Raw genomic sequence first — 23,482 nt, 5'->3', positions numbered from 1 at the left:
GTCAATAAACCTAGTAATCCTTTCATAGCCTTTTGATATTTTCAAATGTTATTGAACTGTAAAATTTTAGTGATATTTTATACAAGTATATGATAACGTTACGGAAAGGCATGTGATAAAAATCGAAGCATGTGATAAACTTTTCATATCAGCCCGCTAAGTAAAATATGGAATTTACGTTAATTTAATGCTATTATCATACAGTAAAAATCATATGTCATTAAGTCTAAGTATATGATAATTATAGTAATATCATTTAACATATCGAATTCACATAACTATCATCTAAAATAGAAATAAACGAGGACGATTAATCCAAACAAAGATGGCTATTAGTTCGTGCGAAGATAAAAAAAAATCCCAAGCAAACAAATACAATAAAATTGAGAATGGAAATGGGGAATATGTCAAAGAGACAACAACCCGAAAATAAAAAAAAACAACAGCAGAAGGTCACCAACAGGTTTTCAATGTAGCGAGAAATTCCCGCACCCGGAGGCGTCGATCCTTCAGCTGGCCCCTAAACAAATATATACTAGTTCAGTAATAATGAACGTCATACTAATTTCCAAATTGTACACGAGAAACTAAAATAAAATAATACAAGACTAACAAAGGCAAGAGGCTCCTGACTTGGGACAGGCGCATAAATGCGGCGGGGTTAAACATGTTTGTGAGAACTCAACCCTCCCCTATACCTCTAGCCAATGTAGAAAAGTAAACGCATAACAATACGCACATTAAAATTCAGTTCAAAAGAAGTCCGAAGTATACAAATGAAATGGGATCTTTTATCCTACCATTCCTAGAGAAAGGAGAATGGAGCATTACAAAGTAAACACAAAGTCCAAACCCATTGGACCCATCTAGGTGTGGTACTGGGGCTAGGGCCATTTCTGTTCATAGCTTTTTTGGAATTTATTTCTTTTTTCATCTCGAGACAAACGTAGTGCAAGGGGAGACACCACACTGACGTAAATTACAACTTTGACTAGTCGAGATAAGTTTGCACATCAAACTTTTTGAATTCTATCCAAGAGGTAGTTTTTAATAATATTTCTTTAAATAGGATTATCATCGTTCTCTGTCTCCTATGATACATGGCATACAGGTCAAGGTAACCTACATTTGGAAGCAAGACGCACACCCAAGTTTTTTGTGAACTGTCCGTTTCTATAAAGCAACATGTATTTTGAGTCCACATTTAACGATGTACACAAGCGCATGTATAGATTCATAGATAGAGGAATATCTTTATCAAATAAGATATTTAAACAGAGTTACAGAAAATAAGCTTTTTAAATATCCTCACTTAAAAATCTTATTGTCGACATTACGATTTGATTGTGCATTATAGAATTTCCATTTCATAATGGTTATGGATGTGTTCCAAATGTCTTAACCTTAGTCCATCCTTCTTTAAGTGACCATTACTTACTATCGGCTATAAAAGCCAAGTTTCAGTGATTCCCTATATAATCAACCAAAAGTTTCCCAGAAAATTGCTTTCCCTTGAACATGTTGATTGTACGAGATTTAACAGTGACTTTGGTATGCGTCAGGCTTTTTATGCCAATTGAATTGAATCAATATATTGTTGAATATTAAACAGGATGTCAGTGGCGGATCCAGAACTTTTTTCAAGTTGGGGAGGTACGCTGACTGACCTCAGAAACCCCTAAGGGACCGCTCTAGTCATGCTTCAGTTATTCCCTATACAAAATGATTCCCACGAAAGGGGGCAGGTTTCCTTATACCTTCCGCCTATGGAAGCTCTACAGGAGATAAATTTATTTACTTTTTAGAGAGTCCTCAGTTTATCATTTCCGGTCTTATATCAAACTATACATATCATAAAAGTATTTTGTTGTCAAAATTAAGTGATTTTAAACAAACAAACAAGCAAGCAAAAAAAAATGTACCCACAAAAATTGAACTACGATATACGTGAAAGGCTAATGTATCCAGATATATAATATTTTGCTTATATTTTGGCATAAATAAAATGCTGAGAACAGTTGAAGCCATTATAAAAGTCTGTTGTCAGTCGCGCTAAATTCATTAAAAATCTTCAGAAATCAAGGTTATATTCGACAGTATATATCTCTGGTGTGTATTTTGTTAAACAAATGAGTTAATTTGTCCATTTTATGCATTTAATAGGTTTGTTTATTGTTGCTAATATATTACGAGAGTTAAATCCGGAACAGAAAACCGATCCGAACCAACGTGGAAGAAAATTACCTTCTCGATTCTCATTGGCCATTGAAAAGAGAAATCATTTTAATAACAATGAATTTCATTGGCCGGTTGTATAAATGTACAGTAAACAAAAATATTAACGATTTACATAAAGAATTCTGTATATACGTTAATCGAATTTCGTATATACATAATTATTTCTGTGTATACCTTATTGTTTTCGTATATACATAATTATTTCTGTATATACGTAATTCTATTTCCGTATATACATAATTATTTCTGTATATACGTAATTCTATTTCCGTATATACATAATTAATTCTGTATATACGGAATTCGATTTATGTATATACGTAAATCGAATTCTGTATATACATAAATAATTATGTATATACGGAAATAAGTATTTTTGACCTCGATTCCGCGCCATAGGGCACACTGACTGCCTAAGATTAGGGGGGGGGGGGGTTCCGCTCTGGTCATGCTTCAGTGATTCCCTATATAATCAACCAAACTTCCCCCAGAAACCCGGGGGGCTCCCTGGTCCCCTCTAAATCCGCCTCTGAATTTGACACATCCTCTTTTATAATTTTGACGACTCCTCTCCCAAAAACAACAGTTAAAGATGCTTTTCGAGCATCTGTACAATATTGTAGCAGGCTATTCTTCCGACTAAACTTTTGTCTTCCAAAGGTAATCATTCAGTTTTGGAATGTTGACCTTGCTATTGAAATTTTATAATTTAAAAACACAAGTTGTGCACATTGACAACGCTCCAGTCTGAATTGGCCTTAACACTCTTAAATTATCCAGTAAAACTGACAAGGAAACTTATCAGTAACTGCATAACTTCCAATTAACATGTCATTTATATCAACCCCATGCAACTAGGTACACAGCTGCGTACAATGAAACATGATCACAGATAAAAATAGATGTAAATTCTGATTCAGATCCTTTCTTTTCGATACAACATATAAAAAAAGAAGAAAAAGGGGGGGGGGGGGGGGTTCAGAAGAAGAATTATCTTTAATTTTAAATAAAACTGATGTATTGAAATTATTTAAAAGGTGAATGTGTTATATAAGCTTATAATATATTTTAGACGGTTCAATAGAAAAGTATATTGATGCATTTTAAAAAGAGATCATATTGCTCTATGTACCTTTAACTTAAGGGAAAAAAATACATCACCAAAGATTAACCAAAATATTTTAACTGACAATACTACTGTGATAAAAAGTTACTAAACATCTTTACACATTAAAGACATGAATTTAGGAACACGAACATATATATTATATTTATATAACTTCAGTGAAAATTGAAAAACAGTTAGTGAAAGTATGAATTGTACAACTCAACAAGTATTGATTAGTAAATGCAAAATTATGTCCGTAACGCGTTCATCTCTATGTATACAACTAAACTGACATTTTCAGTTGGAATGATTTCGGAGAAGTAAAGGGTTTTTGTTTCTTTGATTAATAACTATCTAGGTTTTACAAAGTATTCAAAAAGTCTTGTTTTGGCCTCTATTTTTATAACAATTTTAAGCAATATATCCTTAACCCCTAAATCGACCCAACCTTTCTTTTGTGGAATGAAACCTCAGTGGCGGATCCATGCATAATTTTTCATAAGGAGGGGCCCGTCGACTGACCTAAAAGGGGGCGCTCCATTCATGATTCAGTGATTCCCTATACAATCAACCATTTTGTTCCCACAAAAATGGGGAGGGGGCCTCTGGGTCTTATGAATCTTGTGCTTTAAATTATAGATATTATTACTAGTATACTGATATTCCGAAAATCATTAAAAATACCCATTTGTATTCTTCACCAACGCTAGCAGAGGGGCATTATGTTTTCTGCTTTGTGCGTCCATTCGTCTGTTCGTCGTCCGTCTGTCCCGCTTTAGGTTAAAGTTTTTGGTCAAGGTAGTTTTTATAAAGTTGAAGTCCAATCAACTCGAAACTAAGTGCACATTTTCCCTATACTATGATATTTCTAATTTTAATGCCAAATTAGAGTTTTGGCCCCAATTTAACTATCTACTTAAAATAGATATTGATAGTGCGAGTTGGGCATCCGTGTATTGTGTTTACATTCTTGTTTGCACTTTACTCCTGAACGGTTTGAGCTATAACCAACAAAATAAAACCCAACCCTCCCTCCCTTGTGCAAATATTTGTAGTATAATTTTATAGATATCAATACACTTTTACACAAGTTATTGTCCGGAAACCAGAAAAACGTTGTTTTGCTTATTATGGCCAGTTTTTGGTCCCTAATTCTTTTAAACCATGATATGGGACCATAACATTCAAATTCTAATTTAACGCTATCATTGATTACTCATCATTTGCACAGGTCTGATCTGCATTTCTTTTTCGCTGATTTTTTTTTATTTCTTTTTTGCCGAATTTGTGTTTCATTTCCGTTGTTTGTGTACATGTTACTTACAGGGTCGTTTTGATCATTATAAATCTCTTCCGTTAGCCAGTACATAAGTTATAAATTGTCAATCATAACATGTATATAACTGTTGTAACATACTCAAGAGGAGGTGAAAGTAGGCTTCCGAGCAGGATTATAAAAAAGAATTTAGATGTGGTATGGTTGCCAATGAAACAACTCCCCACAAAAGACAAAAATGACACAGAAATTAACAACTATGGGTCACCATTTGGCCTTCGACAATGAGCAAAGTCGATACCTCATAATCAGCTTTAAAAAGGTCCCTATCTGACGATGTAAAAAAATTCAAACGAGAAAACGAACGGCTTAATTTTTGTACAATAAATGAACGAAAAACAAATATGAAACACATATACAAACGACAACCATTGAATAACAATCTCCTGACTTGGGACAGGCACATTACCGACATAATGTTTCGGGGTTAAACATGTTAGCGGGATCCCATTCATCGCCCTAACGTGGGACAATGCCAATGGTATAACTGTTTAAAAACATACCAGTAAAATTAAGATAAAAGCACTCTGTTTACATCCATGAAAAACTGCACCGTTATTCTTACAGTTTTCAACGCGTGCAGCCGACCAGCAATGAGATGGCTAACTTGAAGTTCAGCATATACAAGTACAACATCTTAGAATGCATGGATGACGGCTTCGAGCGTCAGATATAATGTCAAACGTGAAGCAATCCTCGATTTCATGGGGGAGGGAATGGTCACCGCAAAACTGCGATAGCCATTTACCAATTTCACTTGAGTTTTCTCTCTACTAGCCCAACAGACTGGACACCCCCCCCCTCCACACACACACACACAAACCAGTTATTTCTGCGCCAGATGAAAACGACAGCAGCCTATTTGCAAGGAACAACAATTATTATGACAATTTATAACATGTGTATATAAATAGCGAACAGTAGAGGTTTGTAATAATAATGAGGGGGGCAAGGGGGGTCCCCATAACAGCAAAACAGTGAATTGATTTGGTGAAAAACAGATAACAAGGAATTGAAAAGGGATAATAACAGATAACAGTAAATGAAATATGAAAATAGATCTGTCCAGGACCAATCCAGTAGATGACTCGTAGATCTTAGTATATAACTTGTGGTATGGACCTAGAAAATTGTAATTTGTGTAAACAAGACGTTCCGGCCGTTGAGGCAGTTCTGCCTTGGTTGATTTTTTCCGTAACTTGTACAATAAGTTATAGTATGGATGTTGAATTTTTCTGAACGAAATTACTGGTTTCTGTTTTTGATATAGGGATATTTTTAATCCACGGCATTTGAGGGATCAATTTTTAATGATTTAGGTTTTTTTATTTAATTTTTAAAAATAGTGCAGCCAGTGACACTTTATTATCAATGTGATTTTTTGATTTTTTTTTCTTCTGAAAAGCATTATATGTCATATATATACTTTACAAGTAATAAAAAAAAACATTGATGCACAATATATTTTTTTTATTTAATGACCTTATGATAAAACTTACTTATAAAATACAAAAATACCCAGATCAGTGGAGAGACAGGACATGTAACTGAAACACGCATATCAGTTATGATTATTCTGATAATAGAAATTGACTGAAGTGAAAATTCTGATAGTATAATAGAAATTGGACATATTGAAAATTTGGATGACACCAAGTGAAACACCAATCATGTATCTTATGTGAAATTATAGAATATGAAAAATTTTGGTACAGCATTGGAGAAGCTGTGGGATTTTAAAAAGGGTATTTACCGAAAAATTAAACTGAAGACACATCTGTGTTTGCATCAATGGTTTCTGAGCTTCAATTTTCGCCATGTGAAGCAGTTAAAAAGCTTTTAAATATATGGTGGTCAGGGTTCTCTTTCATGTTAATGAAAAGAGAGGGAGTAGCACTTATAATTTAAACACTAAAAGAAAAAGATGTTGTATAATTCCCAAAGCCATAATTCAAACCCACACCACTTAGTAATGTAAAACAATTCAAAGGAGAAAACTAACTGCCTAATTTATCCACAAAATAGTGAACGAGAAACTTAGTAACACAGTTACAAACTACATGTACAACCACTGAATCCAGGCTCCTGACGTGGAAATAGGCAAATACAGAATGTGACTGCATCAACTTTAGCATGCTAGTTGGTGTCTAATCCTCCCCTAATCAGGGACAGTGGTGTAATAGACCAACATAAAGATTATTATGTGGTCATTGAATAAAAAAATCTATAGGGTGTACCAATGCTTTTTTTATAACAAAATCCATACTATGAGTTATTGTACAAGTAATAAGTGAATTATAATTTGTACAAAATGCTACATGTTCACAGACAATGGAATTTATTACAAAGGATAATAATAATATATACTGGAATGGTCCTGGGTCCAATTGATTTTATATGTTTATGTGATGTATGTTACTGAAATTCTTCTGCAAATACAGGGCCACCCTATAATACCAGTAGAAAGACCCCAATAGATATACATTGTAAGAAGATGTGGTAAGCGTTTCAATGAGACTATTATCCATTCAAATCACAATTTTCAATAATCTTCAATTTCTACGGAAGATTGGCTGTCAAAATGCTAACATTCCAATTTTCAATAACAGTTAACAGCAAATAGATTCTCACAATAACAGATAACAAAATAGATAATAGTCATATAACAGCTAACAAAGAATAAGACAATAACAGCTAACAGTAAATATATTTTCAGAATAACAGATAACAAAGAATTAAAATGCCCCATAACAGCATAACAGTTAAACCCCTTGCCCCCCCTCAATAATGATGATAATAGTAATAATAATCGGTGCAAAAGAGAGATCGAATATTTTAAAAAATGTTGAAATTCAATACTGGTCCGAGCCCTTTGTGACGATTCATCTCTGATATAAGTTTGATTCACAATTGACAAATAATTTTACATGAGAGGTGGCTGGACAGAAACACGGACACGTTCGGACGCCCATGAAAACGTTTTATTTCTACCGCAACGCATGTCGCGTAGGGTGATACATTTAAGAATTATAAAGAAGAACAGTGCTGACTGCCAGGTTGTCAAAATATATATTAGAGCGATATTTTTGACACGATTATTAATAAGAACTTTTTTTTTTACATGTACATGTATGTACTAATTTCCGAAGTTAACAAAAATGAATTCCGATCGTCATCCCGTTCACAAAAAAATTATAAGTTATATAATACCGCCTATATATGATTATCACACATTCATGTCCCATGGCGAACAAGGCGGGTGCAAATAGCAGAAAGAAGTGTGTTTTTTTTTATTAATTAACTAGTGTGTGTTTATGCCATGTATCTAAAATTTGGGCGAATGAAAAAAAATAATGTATTGGCGAAAATGAAAAGATGTTCATCGAATGTTTTAGAAAGACTACATAAAAAATGTGATGTGGTATAATTACCAATGAGACAACTATCCACAAAAGACCAAAATGACACAAATATTAACAACTATAGGTCACCGTACGGCCTTCAACAATGAGCAAAGCCCATACCGCATAGTCGGCTATAAAAGGCCCCGATAAGACAATGTAAAACAATTCAAACGAGAAAACTATGCCGGGTAATTCAGATTTAAATGAATATAGTATAAAATTTTAGGAACTACATATGCATGCAGAAGATCCCTCCCCATCCCCCTTGTGACACCACTGCATAAAACAACATAGGTTTGCATACATTTCATTTAGCAAAAAGCAATACAGAAGTAAAACGTAAATTATGTGTGTCTATAAGACACGTTTAAATACCCCAGCCATAGTTGATTTAGTCCAATTATTAGTTATAATGTATATGAATGTATATTTGAAAAAAATATCCTATATATATATAAAAGAAGATGTGGTATGAATGCCAACGAGACAACTCTCCACTAGAGACCAAAATGACACAGAAATTAATAATTATAGGTTACCCTACGGACTTCAACAATAAGATAGGCCAATACCGCATAGTCAGCTATACAAGGCCACGAAATGACAATGTAAAACCATTCAAAAGAGAAAACTAACGGCCCTATTTATATAAAACATTGAACGAAAAAAAATACTAGTATGTAACACATAAACAAACGACAACCACTGAATTACAGGCTCCTGACTTGGGACAGGCACATTCTTATATTATGTGGCGGGGTTAAACCTGTTAGCGGGATCTCAACCCCATGCACTTAACATGGGACAATAGTATAACAGTACAACATAAGAACGAACTATTAAAATCGTTTGAAAATGGCTTAACTCATCAGATGACAAAACTACAAGTGGACGTGGCCGGGTACTTGTTCATCCCCAACAAAAAGACACTATAGGAACATATCTCAAAGTACTCGCAGTTAACTGACAGCTAGTTCAAAGCCACCAACAACTAATAAAACAAATCATGTATCTAAGACTAAATATGGACTTGCACATCACTATTATGCGTATAAACATCCCTTTCGTGGGATTTTTTTTATTGATTATATACTATATAAGGATTCACTGACTTCAGAGACCTCCCACTTTAGGTCAGGCAGCACCATGTCCTGTATTTGTTAAAAAATATATAAAAATATATATTATTAGTTACATAGTGTGCTAGTGACCTAATACGGTATATATGGGGTCAGTAAATTCCATATGGGGTGAGAGCGAAGCTCGAATCCCCATATGGAATTTACTGACCCCATATATACCGTATTACGTCACTAGCACACTATGTAACGAATTTATCTTACCGACTATCTTAACGTGTGAAATTAAGACTAGTGATTCTCAAAACGAGCAAGTCTTCAATACTGTTAGCGCTAAGAAAATACTTCCATTAATCCTACAAAAACAGATGCCAACAATAACGACTTGTAAGGTTTAAATGTGTTTTATGAATTTGTTTCAATCTGAATCATCAATTTCTTCGTCTGTTGGAACTTTCAAGATTTTTTCTCAGTACCGTTTTGTTTTTTACAAAGGGACATAACACCATTACTAACCGTGTATTAAATAAGCCCCGCCCCCTTCTTACCTAATAAGGAATATAAAGGGACGTAACTCCACTACTAACCGTGTATGAGATAAACCCCGCCTCCCTACTAACCTAATATCAAATATACACGGTTTGCACGCGGACGCTTTTAACCAATCATATTCCTGGAAATGTATAGGAGGTAAGATAAATATATATATTGCCATTCACTCTAAAAACGAAGCTGAAAACGTAAATCCTCTTTTAAGAAAAGTAATATTGTTTCATTTTTACAATTTATTCTCAATAGCTGCAAATGTTAAATAACACCAAGATTAAAATCGCCAACAGCTAGTGTATAGCTCGGTTGGTATAGGCGGATCCATTTTTTTTTTGGGGGGGGCGGGCCCGGGTCCGGGTCCCCCGTTTGTTGGATTTTTTTTATTGATTATATACCATAAAGGGAATAACTGACTGGAGATACCCATCACTTTAGTTCAGGCAGCACCCTGTCATGTATTTGTTTTAAAAAAATATATATTGCCATTCACTCTAAAAAAAGAAGCTGAATACGTAAATCCTCTTTTAAGAAAAGTAACATTGTTTCATTTTTACAATTTATTTTCAATACTGCAACCAAGATTAAAAGCGCCAACAGCTAGTGTATAGCTCGGTTGGTATATTTAATAGAAAGATATTTGTAAATATGGTAAATAAACTCATCATAAATACCAGGATTGAAATTTTACATTCACGACAGACGGGTATTTCGTCTACAAAAGACTCATCATTGACGCTCGACTAAAAAATGTTAATAAGGCCAAATAAAACTGACCATTTAACTTAAAAAATGGCGAAGTGCAAGCATTTTTTTAGTTTTTAAACGCTATCCTCTTGACCACATAATGTGTTTTCATCAAAATTGGAAATGATAATATTTTATAAAGAAAAATCTTTACCTACGTCGCATTATATATACTAGTATACTAACATATTGTGTTGTAAAATGATGCCCTTTATGGGTTCTTGATTAGATTAATAAAAAATTCTATACTATTAACAAATTCAAAATATACTGCTTTACAAAAAAGGTAAAACAACAGATACATTCAAGTCAAATCTATCTTAATTTCTGTCAAGTTTTTCCATTTTCAAGTAAAGAAAATCACGCATTATGGTTCCATTTATTTCCTGTAATAATTAGATCACTTGCATACTTGTAACACACACACAGACAATATGTATTGTTTATTTGTTGAAATATATTAAAATATGCGCTGCTGAACTTATATTAGTCAGTATAGTATATAGACGTGTATACCAAAGACAAATTTATACATTGTTTAATTTCCTGTAGTGTTTGATAATGACCCAGTGACCTACAACTTTTATAATAAATAAACCACATAGACAACGCTTCTGAATCAGTATAAAAAGTATGAATTATTTGTTAAACTAGTGTAAAATGTGGTGTGAAATAATTGGTAAAGGCAACGATATCCGGCTAATTAAATTGACCCGATGAGCTGACATGATGTTGAATTTATTTTGGAAATAAATATTACAGTTAATTTATAATAACCTTACAATTTTTCATTATGTTTGTTTAGTCTATGTATTTGCCATAATCAAAATTGTTTTTTGTTTGTTTTGCAAATAAAGAATCATTATGTTGAATATTTTAATGAGAGAACCTTAAAAAATCCATTATTTTCATTTTTGTTCTTAGCTGAAAAAAATGGTAATACTAAATCCATTATAGCACAACCAAGTAAAAAAGTGTCCTTTAGTTTATACTTAAATCATAGATGAGATCATAGAACATTTCTAATCCGACAAAATGAAGATTAATAAAAAAATTATTAAAGGGGGGGCTTTGATAACTGTTACCCTAGCTTGCCCTACAACATAATACCCCCCCCCCCCCCAAAGAATATAGATTTCGTATTCATATACATGTAAGTCTGAAAATCAAACCCAATAGAGTGAGAATTAGATTTTTAGGCTGACAAATATTTTCTGTCAATTTACATTTGCACAAGTCTGTCTACATGTTCACCAGTTTTTCAATCATCCACTAGTCTGTTTTTACGTTCACAAGTCTTTCTTATAGACCCCTAGTCTCTCCATATGATTTTCAACAGTCTGGCTATGTCCACAAGTCACTACGTTTTAACCGCGGTCTCTATGTGTCCGTCAGTCTGTCTCCGTGTTTACAAGTCGATATACATGTTTACCCGCCAGATTACGTTTCTAACAGTTTGCCTTCATGTCCTACACGTCCACCAGTCTGCTTATATATATATATATACCAGTCTGGCTACAAGTCTACAAGAATATTATTTGCATCATTGACTAAGTCTGTCTGGATATGTCGTCTGGCGGATTTGCTTGTCTCTCACATTCTGAAGATGATGATATTCCTCGTACTAGTACGTACGTAGTGAAATCGTTAATACAATGTACCAGTACTTAAGTCTATCAGTGTCCATCTCCATGCAAGACTCGGGTCTGATGAAGGTTCTAAAACAATTAAAGATTCGTCTATACAGTCCTTCTGAAAGTCTTCGCGGTCAGATGCAAAAGAATGCCCGGTTAGCGCCTCTGGATTTGCCCGGGGCATGTGGAGGATCAGAAGATATCGACACACCAAATTCAGTTATTCGACGAAAAATTTCAACACCTATCTCATTTAACACCAACATTACACAATAATGTCAACATGGAGTCAGTAACTGAGGTAACATTAAGTTAATTTAGAAGTCAATATCTTGTATATTTCTGTATACAGTTTATAATGCATATATCACTGTCATGAATCAAGGATGTGTATAGTAATAAGGGTCTTACTATCATCGGAACTTTGTTTTTTTTTTGTAACACGCCATTATTCCGACAGCCCATTAATCCGACAGCCTATTGGTCCGACAACCAATTAGTCTGACAACCCAATAGTCCGACAACACATTGCTCCGACAGCCCAATACTCCGACAACCTATAATTCCGACACTTATCAAGTCAAGTATCAGGATATCAGGGTAAAATAAAATGTGTCTGTCTGTATTATTACGTTTATATTTGTAATAACATATTTTAAGAAATAACTCCGTATATATAATGGTAGGCACTTAAAGTTAACCATCGAGAGACGTTAACCACCGAGAGTCGGTTTTTAGACCCGCCCAGTGCACCTAAGTACGCCTACTTTTGGAGCTCTTTAGTATGAAGATAAGAAAAATATACGAAATTACGGAACTGTGTACCCTGTTTTATCCTTGTTGTTGGTGTTTATTGCGCATGCGCACAAAGCACGGTGATAGTTACGGTTACTGACTCAGGAACCTTGTATATTATAGACGTTTAATAAACTGGATCCCTGTTGTGTTCACTTATCGATACACTACGATGGAATTACGGACCAGTTTAACATAAACATGGTAAATAGATAGACAGCTGATAATCATAATTGATTAAGAAATAACCTGGAAGAAGAAATGAGTTAACTATTGATTATAACAGAGACGAGAATGCCATCGTGTTTGTTCTGCTAAAAAAAGCAGGAACATTGGAGTTTATGGTTAGATTTTAAATATTTCTTGTCTCCAAACTAGGTAAATTTGATATAGTAATACCCCCCCCCCTTTTTTTTTTTAAATAACTCGAGAACCACACATCGCGCTCGCTTAACAAAGTAACAATAAGAAATAATTATTGTTAGTTTCAAGAATAATTAATCGTCAAAACTTATCCCCTCCCCGACATCAAAGGAAGTTAAATGTATTATCCCAAAATTAGACTAAATTATTATGATATAAGGACGTGTTGACAGGCTATTATTTTATTTTGTTTTGTTGGGGTTTTTTTTTTTGCTTTGACGTCTTCCTCCTGTATGAAAAAAACATAATAGACCCCCCCCCCCCCCCCCCTTTTCCCCCATAATATAGTTTTTTAAGAAGTCATAATTATTTGGACTACCCCTGAATATATTTCAGACAGACTCTTCTCTAAAAAAATGTAAACATGATTTGAGAATAGTTTTTTAAATGATTTAATTATTATGTCATGTATATAATTAACATTAACATAGTTATAAACTGAGACTACTAGTATAACACATAGTGTTATAGTAGTCTCAGCTATAAACTTTCCATTGTATTGACCAATATGCCTAACTCATATGCTCTTTCCCATAAATGTCACAATATCAATATATTACAGTAAAACTGATAGTGTGATGACATTGTTTAAGACTATTGACCTCAGGTCAGCCTAAACTGAGTTTAAAACTGTAATTTATTCATTAAAACAGTTCAAGACATGTAGTTTCTGAAATGTGATTGCATCAAAATTAAACCTAAGGCATAACATACTTAGTGTGCAGGAAGTGCCACCAAATAAATACTGATTTGTAAAATTAGATGATGATATTTGTGAAGTCAAAGATATTATAGCTAGTTATAACTGGTTTTAGATATAAATCTGAGTAAAAGGTTGATTTATATGTGCTCTTTCATGTTTAGATTATTATTTAAATTTAATCTTTTGAAGTTTTTTTTATAATATTAAGACATTAAAATCACAATTATTTATTTATACACAAAAAAATATTTTTTGTCCTTTTTTAATTGAATGACTGTACACAAACATTATACACACATAATTTTGATAATTCTGTAATGTTTTTTTTCTATAGCCCCAGAATGTGACAAAAGACTTATTAATCCAGATTTACAAAAAATAGAAATAGTTCAGCTACCATAAGACTGCTATGACAAAAATTCTGCAGTTTCCAGAATTTGAGGTAGAGTATAGTTAGGAATAGTTTGATTATGCAGATGCTTAGTTTGCCATAAACAATTATGCCCTTGATACAAAAGCAGAGGAAACAAAAAAGTATGAAAATAGTTGAAAAAAGTAATCATTATTACCTAGTCATATACTGTAAATAGAAAAAGAGAAAAGCACTGGTTATGATTTGGTATTTTTAATAGCATTATCATTTGTCCATAACTTGGAATATATACTGGATTGAGCTTGACATTTATTTAATATCATTGACACATGGTTGCAAGAAATGAAAGATGGTAATTTAAACCTAGCAATTTTATTAAGATTTAAAAAAAAAGCTTTTGATTTGGTAGAATATGACTTTCTTTGTTTAAAGCTCGACATGTATGGATTTAGTGAGACTACTGTTAGTTTTTTTAAGTCGTACCTGAATAACAAAAGGTATACATTTGTAATGTTAACTCTGAACAACAACATGTAAAATTTGGTGTTCTCCAATGTTCTATACCTTGACCTCTATTGTTTGTGCTATTTATAAATGACCTTCCCTTATGCATTAAAAATTGTGAAACAGACCTATATCGTTGTATATGCTGATGACACCACTATTCATAAATCAGGGGGAAACATCTAGAAAATATAAATGATGATGTTCAAGAAGATTTATACAGGGTTGAAGAGTGGTGTAAAATGAATAACATGTTCATAGATGCAAATGAAACAAAATGTTTGATAACTGGAACAAAGCAGAAACTATTCAGACTTTTCAACCAAACTTGATAATAAATTAAAGTATTACAAAATTTTTCATGTGAAAAAACATTAGTTTCAAAATTGACAGCCAACTAAGTAACTGGAGAAATCAAATTGACCAAGGTTGTGCTAATATATCATCCAGAATATACCATCTTTCTTAAATACATTTTACAATGGGTGTTCTGCCCCTAATTGACTACTGTTGTATTATTTGGGATGAATGTAAAAATTGAGGGATAACAAGAATTTTAAAAATCCAAAAAAAGGGCAGCATGATAAATTCTAAATGTAGATCCGTTATCCCTCTTGGTATATAGGAGCACTATATTCTATGTTAACCTCCGACAGTAGGTATAAACAAATACTGTTGATAGACGGTATATAGGAGCACTATATTCCATGTTAACCACCGACGGTAGGTATAGACAAATACTGGTGATAGACAGTATATAGGAGCACTATATTCTATGTTAACCACTGACGGTAGGTATAGCCAAATACTGTTGATAGACGGTATATAGGACCACTATATCTTATGTTAACCACCGACGGTAGGTATAGACAAATACTGGTGATAGACGGTATATAGGAGCACTATATTGTATGTTAACCACCGACGGTAGGTATAGATAAATACTGGTGATAGACGGTATATAGGAGCACTATATTGTATGTTAACCACCGACGGTAGGTAAAGACAAATACTGTTGATAGACGGTATATAGGAGCACTATATTGTATGTTAACTACCGACAGTAGGTATAGACAAATACTGTTGATAGACGGTATATAGGAGCACTATATTGTATGTTAACTACCGACAGTAGGTATAGACAGATACTGTTGATAGACGGTATATAGGAGCACTATATTGTATGTTAACCACCGACGGTAGGTATAGACAAATACTGTTGATAGACAGTATATAGGAGCACTATATTCTATGTTAACCACTGACGGTAGGTATAGCCAAATACTGTTGATAGACGGTATATAGGACCACTATAGCTTATGTTAACCAACGACGGTAGGTATAGACAAATACTGGTGATAGACGGTATATAGGTATAGACATATACTATTGATAGATGGTATATAGGAGCACTATATTGTATGTTAACTACCGACAGTAGGTATAGACAAATACTGTTGATAGACGGTATATGGGAGCACTATATTGTATGTTAACCACCGACGGTAGGTATAGACAAATACTGTTGATAGACGGTATATACATTGTAGGAGCACTATATTGTATGTTAACCACCGACGGTAGGTATAGACAAATACTGTTGATAGACGGTATATAGAAGCACTATATTGTATGTTAACTACAGACAGTAGGTATAGACAAATACTGTTCATAGACGGTATATGGGAGCATTATATTGTATGTTAACCACCGACGGTAGGTATAGACATATACTGTTGATTGATGGTATATAGGAGCACTATATTGTATGTTAACTACCGACAGTAGGTATAGGCAAATACTGTTGATAAACGGTATATGAGAGCACTATATTGTATGTTTACCACCGACGGTAGGTATAGACAAATACTGGTGATAGACAGTATATAGGAGCACTATATTGTATGTTAACTACCGACAGTAGGTATAGACACATACTGTTGATACACGGTATATAGGAGCACTATATTGTATGTTAACTACCGACGGTAGGTATAGACAAATACTGTTGATAGACGGCATATGGGAGCACTATATTGTATGTTAACCACCGACGGTAGGTATAGACATATACTGTTGATAGATGGTATATAGGAGCACTATATTGTATGTTAACTACCGACAGTAGGTATAGACAAATACTGTTGATAGACGGTATATGGGAGCACTATATTGTATGTTAACCACCGACGGTAGGTATAGACATATACTGTTGATAGATGGTATATAGGAGCAATATATTGTATGTTAACTACCGACAGTAGGTATAGACAAATACTGTTGATAGACGGTTTATGGGAGCACTATATTGCATGTTAACCACCGACGGTAGGTATAGACAAATACTGTTGATAGACGGTATATAGGAGCACTATATTGTATGTTAACCACCGACGGTAGGTATAGACAAATACTGTTGATAGACGGTATATAGGAGCACTATATTATATGTTAACTACCGACAGTAGGTATAGACAAATACTGTTGATAGACGGTATATAGGAGCACTATATTGTATGTTAACTACCGACAGTAGGTATAGACAGATACTGTTGATAGACGGTATATAGGAGCACTATATTGTATGTTAACCACCGACGGTAGGTATAGACAAATAATGTTGATAGATGGTATATAGGAGCACTATATTGTATGTTAACTACCGACGGTAGGTATAGACAAATACTGTTGATAGATGGTATATAGGAGCACTATATTGTATGTTAACCACCGACGGTAGGTATAGACAAATACTGTATATAGATGGTATATAGGAGCACTATATTGTATGTTAACTACCGACGGTAGGTATAGACAAATACTGTTGATAGACGGTATATAGGAGCACTATATTGTATGTTAACTTCCGACAGTAGGTATAGACACATACTGTTACTAGACGGTATATAGGAGCACCATATTGTATGTTAACCACCGACGATAGTTATAGACAAATACTGTTGATAGACGGTATATGGGAGCACTATATTGTATGTTTACCACCGACGGTAGGTATAGACATATACTGTTGATAGATGGTATATAGGAGCACTATATTGTATGTTAACTACCGACAGTAGGTATAGACACATACTGTTACTAGACGGTATATAGGAGCACTATATTGTATGTTAACCACCGACGATAGTTATAGACAAGTACTGTTGATAGACGGTATATGGGAGCACTATATTGTATGTAAACCACCGACGGTAGGTATAAACATATACTGTTGATAGATGGTATATAGGAGCACTATATTGTATGTTAACTACCGACAGTAGGTATAGACAAATACTGTTGATAGACATCAACGGTATATGGGAGCACTATATTGTATGTTAACCACCGACGGTAGGTATAGACAAATACTGTTGATAGACGGTATATAGGAGCACTATATTGTATGTTAATCACCAACGGTATGTATAGACAAATACTATTGATAGACGCAGGGTTGGCAAAAACCCGGGTTTTATGAGTATTGCCCAGCCCAGTGGGAAATACTGGGAAAACCCGGGTTTTACTGGGTTTTAGTGGGTACTACTGGGCAATACTGGGTAATATGAAATATTTGTCTGAATTTTAAAGAGGATTCAGTGATAAACACAAATGCAATACATTTAATAAGATATTTATACCCTATTTTGTTTGTTTAGCATTTGTCTAGATTGGCAAACTGTAAATAGAAAGCAAATAAATCATTTTTTTTCAAATGAATATAGCTTCTATTAAGAATTATCAATTACATGTATTAAAGAAACATCACATTTAAATAATGTATATGTACTGTCACTAATTAATAAGTAATTATTCAGATTAGAACACAGATTTGTTTATGTAACAATAATCAGTCCTTTCAATTTTATAAGTGTTAATGGCATGACCCTGTAGGGTATTTATTTAGCAATATGAATGTATAACAATTAAAATTAACAATTCACTTAAACACTGCAATAAAATGCATTTTTCAAAGTTTGGATTATTGAAACAATACTTGGTAATTATAAGGTATCTTTAATGTGCAAATCTTGTATTCTGCCTACATATAAAATTAATAGAGAAGAGAATGAAATTGAATTTTCTAGAAATGACTGTCAATGGTTATCTGTATAAAAAGTATATGTTTAGCTGTTATACTATGAAACTATAACAAGTCTTTACTATTTTGTGTTAAAATAAGCTTAAAAAATTATATTGCCCGGTAATGCCCACTATCACCCATTTCTGGGAGTATTGCCCAGCCCGGGAAAACCCGGGTTTTCCCGCCCGGGAATTCCCGGGTGGGTAATACTTTGCCAACCCTGGATAGACGGTATATAGGAGCACTATATTGTATGTTAACTACCGACGGTAGGTATAGACAAATACTGTTGATAGACGGTATATAGGAGCACTATATTGTATGTAAACTACCGACGGTAGGTATAAACAAATACTGTTGATAGACGGTATATGGGAGCATTATATTGTATGTTAACCACCGATGGTAGGTATAGACATATACTGTTGATAGATGGTATATAGGAGCAGTATATTGTATGTTAACCACCGACGGTAGGTATAGACAAATACTGTTGATAGACGGTATATAGGAGCACTTTATTGCATGTTAACCACCGACGGTAGGTATAGACAAATACTGTTGATGGATGGTGCAAAGGAGTACTATATCGTATATTAACCACTGACGGTAGGTATAGACAAATACTGTTGATAGACGGTATATAGGACTGTATTGTATGTTTACCACCGACGGTAGGTATAGACAAATACTGTTGATATACGGTATATAGGAGTATTGACTTTTATGTCAAACATCGACGATAGGTATGGACAAAATCCGTTAAATACTGTATACAGACAGTGTATAGAAGTACTGTATTGTATGGTAATCACTGACGGTTGGTATGGACAATTTCTGTATCATGCATCAATTGTAAATAAAAGTATCATGTGAGTGACACAGGCTCATTGAAGCCTCTAGTTTTGATATTATTAATGTGGAGATCTGGTCTACTTTATCATTTTCTCTATTACATGCATGATAACTGCAACTATTGAATTGAAATAAAAGTGATAATATTTCTGTTGTAGGTTATCAAGATTTAGTGTTTCCATACAAGTGATAAAGATTGAACAACAAAAACATCTCAAACTTTACAGGACAGAGTAGACTTTTTTCACTGTGCTAGTTTTGTCTAAATTATGATACCTTTAAAAAAAAACCTATAAAATATGGAATAACATTTATTTCTATCTTATAAAGTGGAGTGAAGAAATAAGGGGTCATTGAAAACGTAAGAATATATTGCTATCATATATTGCAATATTGCAGATCAGCAGCCCATACATTTGCTATAGCACATAAATATGGGACCAATAATTTCAAGTTGCCTTTTAAAAAAGACCTTATTAATGTTATGCGAGATACCACCAAAGACCACTAGGTGTTGATCAAATGATATTGTAAATAAGAGGGTTGTCCAAAATATTTCCAACAGCTGTTTGATATACACTACCTTAATCAAACCACAATGGTAAAAAAACAGTTTTGGTCAGTCTTAAAAGAAGCAAATATAATTTAGAAAAAGTGCAAGCTGTTGATAAAAACTACAAATAACTGCCAGTCCTAAATGTGGGTGGAGATTACCATTTAGCACAAATGAGTTTCTGGACTAAAGAAAGTAATTTCGGCACAAACCGATTATACCCTTTCAAAAACTATGTGTATTCCCTTTTATAAAAGTGGCAGATTATCTTTCTATCTAGAGTATCTATGACAACTAACTGCTGCTCCTAGTGACGTTAGTCTTTGGTTTTTGAAAAGATTGGATATATTGTCACAATTCTTTTCTAAGGTACCGGTCTGATAAACAGGAAGTAGCCAGATTAGCTACTAAATGTATGCACACTGAAATATAGTCCCTTAAAATTCCCATGGCTGTGTACATGCTCAGATACGAACTATGAAAATTTTGTTTATATCTTTAGAGAAGTAAAATCAAGTATGTATGTCTTTAGTTTTGTCAAATTGCTGTCTTGTTTTGTCCTGTTATTAGGTAACAGTACTGATACAGTACTGTAAAAATACGGATATGTGGTATGATGGCCAATGAGACGCCTACATGTATCCACTGAAGTTCAAATAAAGTGGATGTAAGCAGTTATATGCAACCATACAGCCTTCAACAATGAGAAAAATCATATCAAATAGACCCTTGTAAATAGGTGTTGATCAAATGATATTGTAAATAAGAGGGTTGTATATTTCATGACGGTATAATACTAAACCCCTAACAGGAGGGATTGTGCCTGATATTCATATGATGAAGACATAATCTTTCAATCAATTTAATTAAGGTCTGGTTCTGGCATGTTAATAACTGCTAGTAGTCTGTTGTTATTTATGTATTATTGTCATTTTGTTTATTTTCTTTTGTTTCATATTCTGACATCGGACTCGGACTTCTCTTAAACTGAGTTTTACTGTGCGTATTGTTTCGCGTTTGTTTTTTCTACATTGGCTACAGGTATAGGGGAGGGTTGAGATCTCAAAAAACATGTTTAATCCCGCCGCAATTTTGCGCCTGTCCCAAGTTAGGAGCCTCTGACCTTTGTTAGTCTTGTATGATTTATAATTTTAGTTTCTTGTGTATAATTCGGAGCTTAGTATGACGTCCATTATCACTGAACTAGTATACATATTTGTTTAGGGGCCAGCTGACGGACACCTCCGTGTGCGGGAGTTTCTCGCTACATTGAAGATCTATCGGTGGCCTTCGGCTGTTGTCTGCTCTATGGTCGGGTTGTTGTCTCCTTGACACATTCCCCATTTCCATACTCAATTTTATAGTATGATTTACATCTGCAATAATCACGAAACAATCAGAAACAAGTTTGGGTCTAAATCTGTATGTCCCACATAATCAAATTGACCGAAGAGAGAGGCGAAAGATACTAAAGGCTTATTCAAACACATAAGTCAACAATAAACTGACAAAACCACGGCAAAAAAAAGAGAAAGATTAAAAAACCAACAACAGAATGCAAAACACAACAAAGAACATCACAGACTGAACAAAACGAACCTCGCCAAAAAACTGGTGTGACCAAATGACTAATTTATCTCAGCCTTACATTATTTAGCAGACCCTTTATTATACCAAACCAAACAAAGTTCTTTATGGTACAATGTTTTTGATCCATCGGTCTGTCAGTCCTGTTCTCGTTATTGGAACTCCTCTGAAACCACATAACAGAGTTTTATAAATTTTTGTAGATAATGAGGAAATTATGAAATTATCAATTCATTGATTTTCTATATACTCCTACAACAGTTTGTCATAAAATCTGTCTAAAGACCACAACAGAGTTTCATGAATTTTTTAGATAGTTAGGACATGCTATGTAAATGTGCATATTGGCAGAAAATCATGATTAATTTTTTAATGCTCCACCTACGATAGTAAATGGGCTTTAGTTTTCCGGTCTATGCGTCTGCTCCTTCGTCCGTTTTCTCGCTTCAGGTTAAATGTTTTGGTCAAGGTAGTTTTGTTGAAGGTCAGGTCCAATAAACTTGAAACTTAGTACATATGTTTCCAATAATATGTTTTTTTCTAAGCTTAATGCCAAAGAAGGTTTTTTTCCCCTATTTCACGGTCCACTGAACAAAGAAAGTGATAGGGCAAGTGGGGAACGGTGTACGATGGACACATTCTTGTTTTTGTCGAGCTTGCGACTTTTGTCGCAGAAAGCTCGACATAGGAATGGTGATCCGGCGGCGGCGGCGGCGACAGCGTTAGTTCACTTCTTAAAAGCGTTATATTTTAGACGGCGAACGACCTGGATGCTCCATACTTTAAATACAGATGCCTTAAGTTTGGAAGTTTCCGTCTGTCACATGTCCATTGTCCTTGAACTCATTTTCATGGTTCAGTGACTACTTGAAAAAAAGTTAAGAGTTTTTGTAATTTCTCTCATATTATGGGTAACTATGTTTAGTATTTGCGTACCTTGGTCAGCATGCCCATCAGACAGTTTTCACTTGACCTCGCCATCATTTCATGGATCAGTGAAAAGGGTTAAGTTTTTGGTGGTCAAGTCTATATCTCAGATACTATATGAAATATGTCTTGTATATTTGGTGTATGGAGGGATTGTAAGGTGTACATGTCCAACTGGCAGGTGTCATCTGATCTTGACCTCATTTCCTTGGTTCAATGGTCAAAGTTAAGCTTTTGAGTTTTGTTCGTTTTTTCTAATACTATATGCAATAGGTCAACTTTATTTGGTGTCTGGAAATATCTTATGATGTCAGTCTCGCAAGTCTCATTTGACCTTGACCTCATTTTCGAGGTTCATTGTTCAGTGTTTAGTTTTTGTGCCAAGTGTCATCTGACCTTGACCTGATTTGTATTGAATGATTGTAAGGTGTAAATGTATTCCTCATTTTGGTCATATGACCTTGATCTCATTTTCTTTGGTCATGTTATTAATAAGTTTATGTGATAATTGTAGTAAAACTTTATATTTAGGTCTATCAACATAAATCAGGCGAGAAATTTCAACGTGTGTACTCTTGTTAGGAAT

The 23,482-nt window shown here is 34.1% G+C and overlaps 1 long non-coding RNA gene across 1 annotated transcript; it reads left to right on the top strand.

Annotated features, from left to right (window-relative positions):
• The first annotated feature begins 13,015 nt into the window (after window positions 1-13,015).
• LOC139481868 (uncharacterized) lies at window positions 13,016-20,084 on the top strand. The gene is made up of 3 exons (XR_011654718.1): window positions 13,016-13,231; window positions 14,348-14,455; window positions 19,988-20,084. It is a non-coding gene; the product is annotated as an uncharacterized lncRNA (long non-coding RNA).
• Window positions 20,085-23,482: the final 3,398 nt, after the last annotated feature.

The sequence above is a fragment of the Mytilus edulis genome, chromosome 7 (assembly GCF_963676685.1).
Source record: "Mytilus edulis chromosome 7, xbMytEdul2.2, whole genome shotgun sequence".
In the NCBI taxonomy this organism is placed as follows: domain Eukaryota; kingdom Metazoa; phylum Mollusca; class Bivalvia; order Mytilida; family Mytilidae; genus Mytilus; species Mytilus edulis.
The sequence above is the reverse complement of the archived record's forward strand: the minus strand, read 5'-3'. Positions and strand labels throughout refer to the sequence as shown.